Source organism: Scyliorhinus torazame, chromosome 31, assembly GCF_047496885.1.
Source record: "Scyliorhinus torazame isolate Kashiwa2021f chromosome 31, sScyTor2.1, whole genome shotgun sequence".
Classification (NCBI taxonomy): Eukaryota; Metazoa; Chordata; class Chondrichthyes; order Carcharhiniformes; family Scyliorhinidae; genus Scyliorhinus; species Scyliorhinus torazame.
In genome coordinates, this window is record NC_092737.1 from 13,390,460 (window position 1) to 13,405,308 (window position 14,849).

Sequence of the window (14,849 nt, forward strand, 5' to 3'; positions counted from 1 at the left end):
GACGGACATTAAAACCTCAGTGTCTCCATGCCCACTTAGGAGATCAAACTCGAATCAGACGCACGCCCAACCGTCTGAACCTCTGAACATTGGACTGATGCAATCATTGATTTCTGTAATGCATTTGCACACGATACCAACTATGCTTGTTCCATTCTAGTAACAACACTGAAACTATGTAAAAAAATAAATAAAAAAGGAGGATGTAGTGATCTTTACATCGGTATGTACATAAGGGTTAATGGAAAATTGAAAGATCACTAGGGGGCAGCACTGGCGGGTATAAAAGCAGACGCAAGCAGCTCTCTGCCTCTCTTGGACTGTGACGAGAGCAGGAGCATAGGTCTAGCTCAGGGCTACAAGTGTGGTCAGACATAGCTACTGCATATAAAACTTGTAACCTTTCTACTGGTATTGATCTTAAAGTAAGAACTCACGCAGTTGTAAAATTCTGTTACTCAATAAACCTTTCAATGCCTCTGGACGACTTTCAGGCTTCTTAGTCGAAATGCAGAAAGCCTCTGCAGCAACTGGATTGAGTAACGCATGTTACATACAGGAGTGCCACCAAACACACAACAGCAAAGTAACAAAAGATCAAGACCAAGACCCGCTCCTCATCTCCACCCCACCCCCCACCCCCCCATCTTGCCACTGTGCCAACCGGCAGTCACAATGTGCCACGTTGCCGGACACACCTTGGCAGAGGAGCGAACATAAAGGTCATGACATAACGCCATGAATCTCGTAATCTTCCCTTGATATCTGGAATAATCAGAGAACATGTCAATCCTTTTCATTGCGTCCTTTTGCCGTTTATCTGGAACGATCTCATGGCTCGCACAACTATTTGTTGTGTTCGGTGTTGGTGGAAGGACGGGCAGGCACTCGGGTCACTGACGTTGCAGGCTGGAAGAAGGAACTCAAACAGGACAACTTACATCCTGGGACGTAAAGCAAATGATTAGTTTAACAATATCAAACTCAAATGGGCAATCCCCCAAAGGACTGAACATATTCTAATCAGATATCTCCCTGAGCAAGAGGGACTGAGACACCAGTCAGTGTACAGATACCTCCCTGAGAGATCTGGGACTGAGAGACACCAGTCAGTGTACAGATACCTCCCTGAGAGATCTGGGACTGAGAGACACCAGTCAGTGTACAGATATCTCCCTGAGAGAGAGAGGGGACTGAGACACCAGTCAGTGTACAGATATCTCCCTGAGAGAGAGAGGACTGAGAGACACCAGTCAGTGTACAGATATCTCCCTGAGAGAGAGGGGACTGAGAGACACCAGTCAGTGTACAGATATCTCCCTGAGAGAGGGGACTGAGACACCAGTCAGTGTACAGCTATCTCCCTGAGAGAGAGAGATAGGGGACTGAGAGACACCAGTCAGTGTACAGATACCTCCCTGAGAGCGAGAGGACTGAGAGACACCAGTCAGTGTACAGCTATCTCCCTGAGAGAGAGGGGACTGAGAGACACCAGTCAGTGTACAGCTATCTCCCTGAGAGAGAGAGGGGACTGAGAGACACCAGTCAGTGTACAGCTATTGTGGTAGTATGTATTGGGGGTCATGTGGGACTGGAAGCCCTAATGTCATTGGCTGACAGATCCCGGGTCCTGGTTGGCCGTTGACCTCAAGCTCCGCCCTGAAGGCGGAGTATAAGAAGCCGGAGTCTGCCCCGCAGGCCAGTTTACTATCGAGCTGCGGGGGAACAGACACGCTTAATAAAGCCTCATCGACTTCACTCTATTCGTCTCACGGAGTCTTTGTGCGCTACAATTTATTAAGCGTGTCTGTTCCCCCGCAGCTCGATAGTGCACAGCGGGGCAAAATCAAAAACGACAAAATCTTAAGGTGGAGGATCGAGCTCTCCACCTTCAACTATGAGATTTTGTATCGTCCCGGAAAGCTGAACGAGCCGTCCGATGCCCTATCCCGCGGCAAACCCTCCACGAGGACCTCTGCCACCCGGGGGTCACTCGGTTTTACCACTTCATCAAGACCCGCAATCTCCCCTACTCTTTAGAGGTGGTCCGTACAGTCACAAGGGACTGCCACATCTGCGCGGAATGCAAGCCGCATTTTTTCAGGCCAGATGGAGCGCACCTGATTAAGGCTTCCCGCCCCTTTGAACGCCTCAGTCTCGATTTCAAAGGGCCCCTCCCCTCCACCGACCGCAACGCATATTTTCTTAATGTAGTGGACGAATACTTCCGCTTCCCTTTTGCCATTCCCTGTTCTGACATGACCGCGGCCACAGTCATTAAAGCCCTGAACAGCATCTTCACACTGTTCGGTTACCCCGCATACGTCCACAGCGACAGGGGGTCCTCTTTCATGAGTGACGAGCTGCGCCAGTTCCTGCTCAGCAAGGGCATAGCCTCAAGCAGGACGACCAGCTACAACCCCCGGGGGAACGGGCAAGTAGAAAGGGAGAACGGCACGGTCTGGAAGGCCGTCCTACTGGCCCTACGGTCCAGGGACCTCCCAGTTTCACGGTGGCAGGAGGTCCTCCCGGACGCTCTCCATTCCATCCGGTCGTTATTATGTACGAGCACTAATCAAACGCCTCATGAGCGTCTCCTTGTCTTCCCTAGGAGGTCCTCCTCTGGAACGTCGCTGCCGACCTGGCTGGCGGCCCCAGGACCCATCCTGCTCCAAAAGCATGTGCGGGCACATAAGGCGGACCCGTTGGTCGAAAGGGTTCACCTCCTCCACGCGAACCCCCAGTACGCCTACGTGGAGTACCCCGACGGCCGACAGGACACGGTCTCCCTGCGGGATCTGGTGCCCGCCGGCAACACGCACACCCCCCCGACACCATCAACCCAAGCCCCCCCCCTTCCTGCCCCCGCCGCACCCCGCGACCGCCCCCTTCCCAGGAGTATCGGTTCCCCTCCCCTCAGCACCGACCAAGAATCAAGCCTGAGCTGAAACCGTACGGCTCCTGGAGGCGACAACACTGGTACACCACCACCGCCGGGGCCGAGGCGAGGGGGGACTGAGAGACACCAGTCAGTGTAGAGATATCTCCCTCAGAGAGAGAGGGGACTGAGAGACACCAGTCAGTGTAGAGATATCTCCCTCAGAGAGAGAGGGGACTGAGAGACACCAGTCAGTGTATAGATATCCCCCTGAGAGAGAGGGGACTGAGAGACACCAGTCAGTGTACAGCTATCTCCCTGAGAGCGAGAGGGGACTGAGAGACACCAGTCAGTGTACAGATATCCCCCTGAGAGAGAGGGGACTGAGAGACACCAGTCAGTGTACAGATATCCCCCTGAGAGAGAGGGGACAGAGAGACACCAGTCAGTGTACAGATATCCCCCTGAGAGAGAGGGGACTGAGAGACACCAGTCTGTGTACAGATATCTCCCTGAGAGAGAGGTCTGAGTGACACCAGTCAGTGCACTGCTATCACCCTGAGGGAGACAGGAAGTGAGAGACACCAGCTAATGTACAGATATCTCTCTGAGAGAGAGGGGGCTGAGAGACACCAGTCAGTGTACAGATATCTCCCTGAGAGAGAGAGGACTGAGAGACACCAGTCAGTGTACAGATATCTCCCTGAGAGAGAGGGGACTGAGAGACACCAGTCAGTGTACAGATATCTCCCTGAGAGAGAGGGGGGACTGAGAGACACCAGTCAGTGTACAGATATCTCCCTGAGAGAGAGAGGGGGACTGAGAGACACCAGTCAGTGTACAGATATCTCCCTGAGAGAGTGGGGGCTGAGAGACACCTGTAAGTGTACAGATATCTCCCTGAGAGAGAGAGGGGGACTGAGAGACACCAGTCAGTGTACAGATATCTCCCTGAGAGAGAGAGAGGACTGAGAGACACTAATCAGTGTACAGATATCTCCCTGAGAGAGAGAGGGGACTGAGAGACACCAGTCAGTGTACAGATATCTCCCTGAGAGAGAGGACAGAGAGACACCAGTCAGTGTACAGATATCTCCCTGAGAGAGAGAGGGACTGAGAGACACCAGTCAGTGTACAGATATCTCCCTGAGAGAGAGGGGGGACAGAGAGACAGCAGTCAGTGTACATATATCTCCCTGAGAGAGAGTGGGACTGAGAGACACCAGTCAGTGTACAGATATCTCCCTGAGAGAGAGGGGGGACAGGGAGACACCAGTCAGTGTACAGATATCTCCCTGAGAGAGAGAGGGGACTGAGAGACACCAGTCAGTGTACAGATATCTCCCTGAGAGAGAGAGGGGACTGAGAGACACCAGTCAGTGTACAGATATCTCCTTGAGGTAGAGGCGACTGAGAGACATCCATCAGCGTCTATAGGGCAGCACGGTGGCGCAGTGGTTAGCATTGTAGTCTTACGACGCTGAGGTCCCCGGTTCGATCCCGGCTCTGGGTCACTGTCCGTGTGGAGTTTGCACATTCTCCCTGTGTTTGCGTGGGTTTCGCCCCCACAACCCAAAAGATGTGCAGGGTAGGCAGATTTGACACGCTGAATTGCCCCTAAATTGGAAAAATTGAATTGGGTACTCTAAATTTTTTTTAAAAATCAGCATACATAAATAAATCTTCATGGTGAATCCCTTTTCATCAATTGGAGTCTGCTGATTTGGACGTGCGTTTTCCTGCTGCCCCATGATAACCTTGGTTGATAAACTCTGACCATATGTAAACCATGGGTGGGATTCTCTCTTAGCCGATGCCAAAAACGTGAAGTGTAATCGGGCGGAGAATAGCTTCCGACACCAAAATCGCGACAGGCGCCGGTTTAACGCCAAATTGCGATTTCCCGTCACTTCGAAAACGGCGTCAATGCGTTTCACTCCACGCGTACTTTAAACACCGTTGACATATCATTAGTGGGACCGATTCGCCACTCTCCGCCTCCAATGGGCCATGTTCCCCACGGCACGGTCCACGTGTGGTTTAAAAACCCGTGAACCTAGCGCGGTGGACGCTGAAGGGTAGAGATTGTTACGGACATCGTCCAACATCGCCATACTTCGCCGAGAGTCGTGCCGCTGGGGCCGGGGGGGCTTCTGCCAGGACTGGGGAGAGGGGGGGGGGGGATAGCAGGGGGGGGTGGCCAGGAGGTGGGCTGTGGGGTCGGGGTGGACGGGCACGGAACACCATTGCCGCCGCCGGCAAGGCAGCGATGCAGCTGCGCGCACCGCTGACAGCTCAATTTAAACCCAGTCCTACAGGCGTATGCCCCCCCCCCCCCCACCCCCCGGGGCACTCCCCCGGGTGCCCGCTGGCCCATCTTCTTGGCTCCGATAAGTGTGGGTGTTTAGGGAGAGGGCGGCTGCAGCTTGGCAGCCTCCCGAGTGTCGATCACGGACCCGGCGATTCCGGCACCGTTTCCCATGGGAATCGTGTGTGTCCCGCGCGGCGTCGACGCTAGCCCCTCACCGGTAGCGGAACCGGGGCGGGCGCGCCGTTAGGTTTTCTGTCGTAGAAGCCCACGGATTCTCCGTTGCCACCTCCAGTACTGCCTAGATCCATCCTCCTCGACCCTCGTAACCTCAGAATCCAACCCTCTATTATTCCCAGTCTTACACAGGAGCCTCCTTTCAATATATCCCTGGGCTCTGGTTGGTTGGTCAGGGTTGGTCAATGGCTGGAATAAAGCACTCAGGTTCCTCAACGTTACAATTAAGGTCTTATCTTTTGGCTGACATTTCAGTGTCTGGTGATTAATCCTCGGTCACACTTGTCAGAAAGTCTGATTCATGGTGAGAACAGAATGTCACCTGTTCAAAACCGAGCCAGAACATCACCTGTTCAAAACGGAGCCAAAGACAGATCAGCAGAACCCAAGAGACTGGTCAGAAAATGTATATAAACCCAGAGCCCGCAGTCAACAAAACACTTCACCTAGAGGCAAACAACTCATCGCTACCATGAAGAATCTCTGTCTGCTTCTCCTTCTGGGCCTCATGGCTGTGGTCATGGCGGGTAAGTACCCCTTGGCAGTCCCACGCCGATCTTCGGTAAGCTTGTAGCACATTCGGACCTTTTCTTGCAGATTCTGCACAGAGCTCTCTGTCCGGTGTAGATCACAAACAGATTTTGCAGACTCTCGATGGGGTTCTGCCACTTTCGAGGGGATGTCAAAACCTTGAAGAGAGGTCAGAGGCGCTTTACTAGAATGGTCACACGGCCGGGGGGGACTTGGGTTATGCCCGAGACTGTAGAACCTGGGAGTGTTCTCCTGAGGGTGGAGAATTTTAAGGGGGAATCAGTTATGAAGGGACTTGATGGAGTAAATGAGGAGAGATTGTTTCCACTGGCAGTAACCAGAGGAGTCAGATTGAACTGATTCTCAAACATACCAGAGGGAAAATGCGACAACTGTTTCTGTACAGTGAGTTGCTGCGATCAGCGAATGACCAGGCGAAAGAACGGGGGCAGCACATTCCCAGAATTATTTTGAATTTACAATAGAGAATTTGCTACTGCAACTGGAGGAAGCATTCTACCCAAATATTCTTCAGCAGTAACTGTGCTCAATGTAAAGACTTCAGTGATGAAGAGTAACGAGATAAACTGGGATGTCCTTCCTCAGGGGAAAGAATGTCCATGGGAGATTTAATCCAAATGTTCAGAATTATGAGCATTTGATAGGGTAACAAAGAAACTCTTTCCTCTGGCAGGGTGGTCGGTAAGCAGAGGCCATGATTTGAAGGGCTGAATGGCCTCCTCCTGCTCCTGTTTATTCTTTCTTTCTTTCTGTCTTTCTTTTTCTCTCTCTCTCTTTCTTTCTTTCCTTCTTTCTTTCTTTCTCATTCTTTCTTTCTTTCTTTCTCTCTCTCTCTTTCTTTCTTTCCTTCTTTCTTTCTTTCTTTTTCTCTCTCTCTTTCGTTCTTTCCTTCCTTCTTTCTTTCTCTTTCTTTCTTTCTTTCTTTTCCGCTCTCTCTTTTTTCCCTCCTTCTTTTTTTCTTTCTCTTTCTTTTTTTCTTTCTTTCTTTCTTTTACTCTCTCTCTTTTTTTCCTTCCTTCTTTCTTTCTTTCTCTTTCTTTTTTTCTTTCTCTTTCTTTCTTTCTTTCTTTTTCCTTCCTTTCTTTCTTTCTTTCTTCTTCCTTTGTTTTTTTCGTTCCTTCATTCTTTCTTTCTCTCTTTCTCTCTTTCTTTCTTTTCCGCTCTCTCTTTTTTCCTTCCTTCTTTCTTTCTTTCTCTTTCTTTTTTTCTTTCTTTCTTTCTTTTACTCTCTCTCTTTTTTTCCTTCCTTCTTTCTTTCTTTCTCTTTCTTTTTTTCTTTCTCTTTCTTTTTTTCTTTCTTTTTCCTTCCTTTCTTTCTTTCTTTCTTCTTCCTTTGTTTCTTTCCTTCCTTCATTCTTTCTTTGTCTTTCGCTCTTTCTTCTTTCTTTCTTTCTTCCTTTCTTTCTTTCCTTCCTTCATTCGTTCTTTTTCTTTCTCTCCTTTCTTTCTTTCTTTCTTTACTTCCTTCATTCTTTCTTTCTTTTTCTCTCTTTCTTTCCTTCCTTCTTTCTTTCTCTTTCTTTCTTTCCTTCTTCTAATATTTAACCATTCCATTGGAACGACCTTGAACTACTTTAAGTTTTCCCTTCCTGAGAAATCGATAGGTTCCAGATTAATAAGGGAACCAGGGGTTACGGGAGAGGGCAGGAGAACGGGGGATGAGAGACACATCAACCACGATCGAATGGCGGAGCAGGTTGGATGGGCCGAATGGCCTAATTCTGCTCCTGTATGTTATGGTCGATGCTTTGCTGCAAAATGATTAGCATTCATCTGCAATGGGTGAAGGACTGAAGAGATTGCGATGAAGCTTGCCTGAGCAAAATGTTTCTGAAATTTTTGAAAGACTAACACCAAGCTGTCGAATGTCGAAATTGTTGAACATATTGGCTGGGATTCTCCGAAAACTGGCGCGATGGCCAGGACACGGTGCCAAAAACGGCGCGGATCATTCCGGTGTTGGGCCCCCCCCCCCCCAAACAACGCAAATTTGCCGGCCCCGGGTGTTGGGCCCCCCCTCCCAAACAACGCAAATTTGCCGGCCCCGAATGGGCTAGCAGCGGCGTGACGCCATTCGCGATTCGTGACGCCAGTGCCAGCGCCAGATGGCAGAGGCGCTCAACACCATAGCCCAATCTCAGCAGGCCATGGCCCAGTCTCTGCAGGCCATGGCCCAGTCTCAGCAGGCAATGGCCCAGTCTCAGCAGGCCATGGCCCAGTCTCTGCAGGCTATGGCCCAGTCTCAGCAGGCCATGGCCCAGTCTCTGCAGGCCATGGCCCAGTCTCTGCAGGCCATCGCCCAGTCTCAGGAGGCCATGGCCCAGTCTCTGCAGGCCATGGCCCAGTCTCAGCAGGCCATGGCCCAGTCTCAGCAGGCCATGGCCCAGTCTCTGCAGGCCATGGCCCAGTCTCAGCAGGCCATGGCCCAGTCTCTGCAGGCCATGGCCCAGTCTCTACAGGCCATGGCCCAGTCTCAGCAGGCCATGGCCCAGTCTCTGCAGGCCATGGCCCAGTCTCAGCAGGCCATGGCCCAGTCTCAGCAGGCCATCGCTGAGGGCATCGGCGCCATTTTCCATGTGCGAGCCGGCGTCGCACAGTCACAGACAGGGTTTGCCAATCCCCTGAGCTCCATGGCTGCAAACCTGCAGACCCCTGTCGATACCAGCACGGGCCTCCAGGACTGGCAGCGCCAGGTGTCGGAGGGGCGTCGGATGGCCGGTCCGTTCGCATCCCCCACCCATGTAGAGGCCTGGGGGCCATTGGGCACCCCGAGGGAGGAGGAGTTGCTGGCGCCCATCCCTGGTCCCCCTGTAGGGGAGGTCCAGGTACACTGCAGCACCTCGGACTCCCCCCCCCCTTCCGTCCCAGGTGCATCGGGTGGGCAACGGGCAGGACAGGCTGGCAGCTCACCATCCCAGTCGCCCGGGCCGCAGCCTGGCCCTTCTAGGCCAGGACGCCCCAGGAAACGGTCGCCAAAGGGATCCTGTGTCAGAGGGCAGGAATCACAGGAGTCCACCTCCAGTTCTGCTGCATCGTCTGGGGAACCACCTAGGCGTAGTCAAAGGGCCCGTAAGGCCAAACAATTAGACACTGAGTAAGTTGGCACGGGTGCAGGGAACAGACGAGTTTTAGGGGCTAGGGCACGTATGCACTGTTTGTTATTAAAATCACTTTAACACCTACAGAAGCTGCCTTTGTGCTCTGTCCAAAGCGTGCGGGGGTGTCATGTACGTTGAGCGCAAGTGTGTGTGTGAGGGGTGGTCTTACCTCAGCCCCAGGTGAGTCTGCCCCTTCCCCCTGGGCCGCCATCAACATCCCCCCCGGGCAGAGGACGGGTCCGTGCGCTGCAGTGTCACAGCCGCATGCAGGGATGGTCCGGGTGGATGGTGGTACTGTGGCCATGGGTCAGACATAGTCCAACGATGTGGAGCCAGGAGTTCACCGCAGGGCGGGTTGTCATCGTCCTCCATGGCCTGCAATAGACACGCGTCCACCCACAACTGTGTGAGCCCGGCCCGTTGTGCCGCAGGTGGATCGGCAATGGGGGGGGGGTGTGCATTCTGGTGGGGTGGGTGTGGTTGGGGGGGTGAGGGTGCTGCGCGGGTGGATGGGTTGGGGGTGTGGGTGGTTGGCTGTTGCCATGGTGTGCGGTCTGTGGCCATACTACCCGATTCCCACGCCCATCTAGTCAGTGAAGCGGGCGTCTATCAGTCTGTCCCGTGCCCGCTGGCCCAGCCGGTAACGGTGGACAGCCACCCGCCCATGTCTAGCCCGTTTGCCCTGACCATTGCCCCCATCTCCCTCATCTGGGGAGGACTGCGCCTCTCCCTGCTGCTCCTCCACTCCGCCCTCCTCTGCCTGCGGCACATCGCCCCTCTGTTGGGCTATGTTGTGCAGGACGCAGCACACCACAATGATGCGGCCGACCCTATCTGACCGATACTGGAGGGCGCCCCCAGAGAGGTCCAGGCACCTGAAACACATTTTGAGCACGCCAAAGTACCTCTCTATCACACCCCTGGTCGCTGCGTGGGCATCGTTGTAGCCGTTCTCCGCGTCAGTCTGTGGCCTCCGTATAGGCGTCATCAGCCACGATCGCAACGGGTAACCTCTGTCACCCAGCAACCAGCCCCTCGGCCGGGGGGGCGGGGGGGCGGGGGGTGGGGTGGGCGTCCCTCGTGCATGCCGGGGATGTAAGACCGCGACAACACGTATGAGTCATGTACACCTCCCGGGTACCGGGCGCAGACGTGCAGGATAATCATGCGGTGATCGCAGACCACCTGGATGTTCATGGAATAGGTCCCCTTCCTATTGGTGAACACGGCCCTGTATCTGCAGGTGGCCACACGGCAACGTGCATCGCATCGATCGCGCCCTGGACCATGGGAAACCCGGCCACGGCAGAGAAGCCCACGGTCCGGGCATCCTGGCTGGCCCGGTCCACGGGGAAGCGGATGTGGCGGTGCGCCATGGCATATAGGGCATCTGTCACTGCCTGGATGCACCGATGCACCGATGTCTGCGATATGCCGGACAGGTCCCCACTCGGCGCCTGGAATGACCCCGTGGCATAAAAGTTCAGGGCCACCGTAACCTTGACGGACGCGGGGAGAGGGTGTCCCCCCCCCAGTGCCACGCGGTGCCAGGTGTGCCAGCAGGTGGCAGATGTGTGCCACAGTTTCCCGGCACATCCGGAGTCTCCTCCTGCATTCCCGGTCCGTGAGGTCCTGGTACAACAGCCGGGGCCGGTAAACACCGGGCCTCCTTGGGTGCCTCCGTTGCCGTGGTGCCGCGAAGTCCTCCTCCCCCTCCTCGTGTTCCTCCTCCACTACGTGCTCCCCCTGCCCCTCCTCCTCCTCGTCCTGTCGGGTGGGTGTCCCTCGAGCCTGGGCGGCTGCTGCCTGCCCCTCTGCGGCAGCCTGCGCCGCCTCTCTGGCACGCTCCTCCTCCACCACCTCCTCCTCCTCCTCCTCCAGGGCAACATGGAGAATAGCGGCTGCCGCCACGGCGGCCAACATCGCTGGCTGATCGGAAAACATGACGGCCTGCAGGGGGGGCGGGGGGGAGCGGCGACATGTCATCATTGCCCGTACCCCCACCTCCCCCCAGCCAGGTGGCATGGGCTGCATGGGCGCGACTGTTGAAGGATGGCACCTGGCCAGGTGGACAAACTCCCTTGCCCCTCCCCGGCACTCATCCCCCCCCCCCCCACCCCCGTCCACCTCGCCGGCACTCACCCCCCGTCCCCGGCACTCATCCTCCCCCCCCCCCTGTCCCCGGCACTCACCCCCCCCCCCCCATACCCGGCACTCACCCCCCCCGCGTCCCCGGCACCCATACCCCCGTTCCCCTCATCGGCACTCACCCCCCCCCCTTCCCCGGCGCTCCCCCCGAAGCCCACCCCACGCCCCCCTCCCCCCACCGCACACACACACACCTCTCCCCCACACGCACGGACTGCGGCCACGCCACCACCTCTCCTGCGGCCAACCTCCCCAGGCCGCTGGACGCCATCATCCATCAGCGCTGCTTGACATCGTTAAAAAGGTGTTTTGATTTACGCCGGGGCGACCCGTGGTCAGGTCGGCGGGACTTCGGCCCATCCGGACGGGAGAATATCGGCAGCCCCGGAGTCCATTGTCTCCCGCCCACCCCTGCCATTCTCCAAGGCGGGCGGCGCGATTGACGCCCCGCCGACTGTTCCCCCTGCGGAGAATTCGGCGGGCGGTGGGGGTGGGGGGGGGGGGGGGGGGGCGGAGAATCCCGTCCTTTGTGTTGAAAAAGTAGATTCTCGATTCATTCTGTCCAGAAGTAGTAAACACCATTCTCTTTGTTTTACAGGACCCATTGATCACAAAGGTATTGCTTTTAATTTTTTTTGATCTGATTTTCCACAGGGGATAAGGTCAGTGAGATTGAGCAATGAAAGAGGTTGATGATAACCAATCACAAATCCCTTCGCTGCCCAATCGCCCTGCGCATCAACATCTGCTCCCTTGTTACAAAGTATTAATGGGGTCATTATCCTGTTCTTGAGGTGACTGGTCAATTTAAATTGACTATAATACAACACGTCCTTCCCGTGTCTGCGTGGGTTTCCTCCAGGGGGTCCGGTTTCCTCCCACAATCCAAGGACATGCAGGTTAGGTTGGCGGGTTCTAGGGTAGGGCGGGGGGATGGGGTGCTCTCTCATAGGGTCAATGCAGACTCGATGGGCTGAATGGCATCCTTCTGCATCAGAGGGATTCTATTCAGAAAATACCATTGACTGACATTATCCAATGGTTTATCATTTTAATATTGAATGAGGTGGGTCTATTCAATGAACTGTGTTGATTAATTCTTCAAAAAAAATAAATTTAGAGGACCCAATTCTTTTTTTTTTCCAATTAAGGGGCAATTGAGCGTGGCCAATCCACCTACCCTGCACAACTTTGGGTTGAGGGGGTGAGATCCACGCAGACACGGGGAGAATGTGCAACTTCCACATGGACAGTGACCTGGGGCCGGGATCGAACCCGGGCTCTCAGCACCGTGAGGCAGCAGTGATAACCACTGCGCCACCCTGCCACCCTGCGTCAGTTAATTCTAGTTAACTGCCGGGCAGATCAACATCTGGGTATGTTGTGACTGCGTCATGTCAAATTGAGGACTTTGTGAAATATTGAGGTTCCTGCCCTGAGATGTGATCATTAACCAGACCGCAAAGCAATTTTGTACAACTTGACAGCTCATAGCTCGGCCAAAATCCTCCATCCTCATTCGCGGCTGTGGGGCGGATTCTCCGGTTCCTCAGTCCCCCTGTTTTTCCGAGGTGCACCGTTCGCTGGCGGGCCGGTGGGATTCTGTACCGTTGATTGCTTGTCAATGGGATTTCCCACCGAATCTAACCCACTCCGCTGGGTAACCTGGGGGCGGGGGGGGGGGGGGGGGGGGGGGGGGCGCGCTACCAGCGGGAACAGACAATCCCGAAGACCGGTGACCCCCGACCATGATTCTCCTGTACCGCTGAAAGTGAATGGAGTTCTGGCTGGTAAGCCAAATTTTCCGTCCCCACCGGCAACGGGGTTCCGCCACGAACAAGGCTGGATAATCCCGCCGAATATCTCACCCTGAAAGGCTCTGATCAAAATTCCGATTGTTGAACTGTCAACGTTGCAAATGTGATTTTCAATTGATAATCTACAACCGGCGTTAACACGAATCTGTTTGCTCCACAGCTGGTCACACTTATCCTTATGGTAATGTATTGTCTACAAATTGATATTTTCCATTCTTCAAGTAATGTAATGACCGAGTCTGAGCAATAAATGAGCTGATGGTAGCCAAACACAATCGCTTCACTGCACATCCACCTTGCACACTGCCTGCTCTGAAATATTAATGGGGCGTATTGCCTGTTCTTGAAATTAACGTTCAAGGAAGGTAGGTATTTCAGAAGGTACAACAAAAAATGGCATCCCCCCTAACATTGCGATCGATTTGAAGTTTAGTTGGCCCTATGGGATACTGTAACAGAAAATCTCAGAAAATCCCAAACTCTGGCATTTCCTTTGCGGTTCAAGGAATGAAGGGAAGGGACTGGGAGTATCTGAAGATCACGACAGCAGGAGGAGAATAGGCGGCAAATTGTAACTGCAGATTTGGATATATTGTCACGTGTACCGAGGTACAGTGAATGAACTGAAATAAAATGATTATGATTGCTAATGTTTATTTTAATGTCGAAAGGGCAGCGCCAACCCATAATCCGCGGATTGTTTAATGACCCAAATGTTGAATCGATTGTGAAGAAAATGTAGATTTCCAAATTATTCTCGCCAAAAACTATTAACACCAATCTGTCTATTCCATAGATTATGAGCATTACTGTCAGGTATTGTCTTAATTTTAGACATCTGTTTCTCCACAAGGAATAAGGACAGAGAGACTGAGCAATGAAAGATGTTGAAGTCAGTCGAACACACATCCCTCCACTACCCCAATACCCTGAACATTGACATTGTCTCCTAATAGGCTGTGAAAGAGGGGAATCTCTCATTTCCTCTCTAATTTGGTGCACGATAATTAGATACTCACCTGAAAATAGGGCAGAGATGAATAAACAAGAGTAAAACAAGATTAAGCTGAAATGTCCCTTTAATTTGTTTAAAGAGTTGTACAAGCCTATAATCTGGAGAATTCTGAATCTCATTCCTGAAGTATTTTGAGTTGAAAATGTGAATTTGCTGTTCGTCCTCTCCAGTCAATGATCAATAACACAATTTTTTTCCTCCGCAGGTCAATATGATTACAAAGATATTGTTGATAATTTTAGAGATAATTTCATTCATTCAATGACAGAGAGATTGAGAAATAAGATATGGTGGTGATAGGCAAAATCACATCAGTCCACTGCCCCGTTATTCCACACATTGGTATCAATTCCCTTGTTGCAAAGTATTAATGGGGTCAATGTTCCACTGTTGAAAATATTGTTCAATTAATAAATATATACTAGTTATCTGAACATACGTCAGAAATGAAATTCACCAAACTTTTGTATTCGATCAGGGGCTCTGGTGACCCCAATGAAATAGAATGACAATAAATTTGAGATCCTCCCAGGAAATACCAATCTCCAGTCTCTCACTTTGTGATAATACGAGGAGGGAGCCAATGGTATTTGAAGACAGTGAAAGTGGGAAAATCCAAGGTAAACTGCATCTACCTTACCTCAATTGTCTACGGACCAAAGTAAAGACAGTGCTCAACCTCAAGACATCAGGAGAATTCTGACTCTCATTCTTGAAGTAATTGAGTTGAAAATGTGAATTTGCTGTTCGTCCTCTCCAGTCAATGATCAATAACACAATTTTTTTCCTCCGCAGG

The 14,849-nt window shown here is 52.7% G+C and overlaps 1 long non-coding RNA gene across 1 annotated transcript; it reads left to right on the forward strand.

Annotated features, from left to right (window-relative positions):
• Positions 1–5,816: 5,816 nt before the first annotated feature.
• LOC140404791 (uncharacterized) lies at positions 5,817–13,219 on the forward strand. The gene is made up of 3 exons (XR_011938581.1): positions 5,817–5,950; positions 11,820–11,837; positions 13,199–13,219. It is a non-coding gene; the product is annotated as an uncharacterized lncRNA (long non-coding RNA).
• Positions 13,220–14,849: the final 1,630 nt, after the last annotated feature.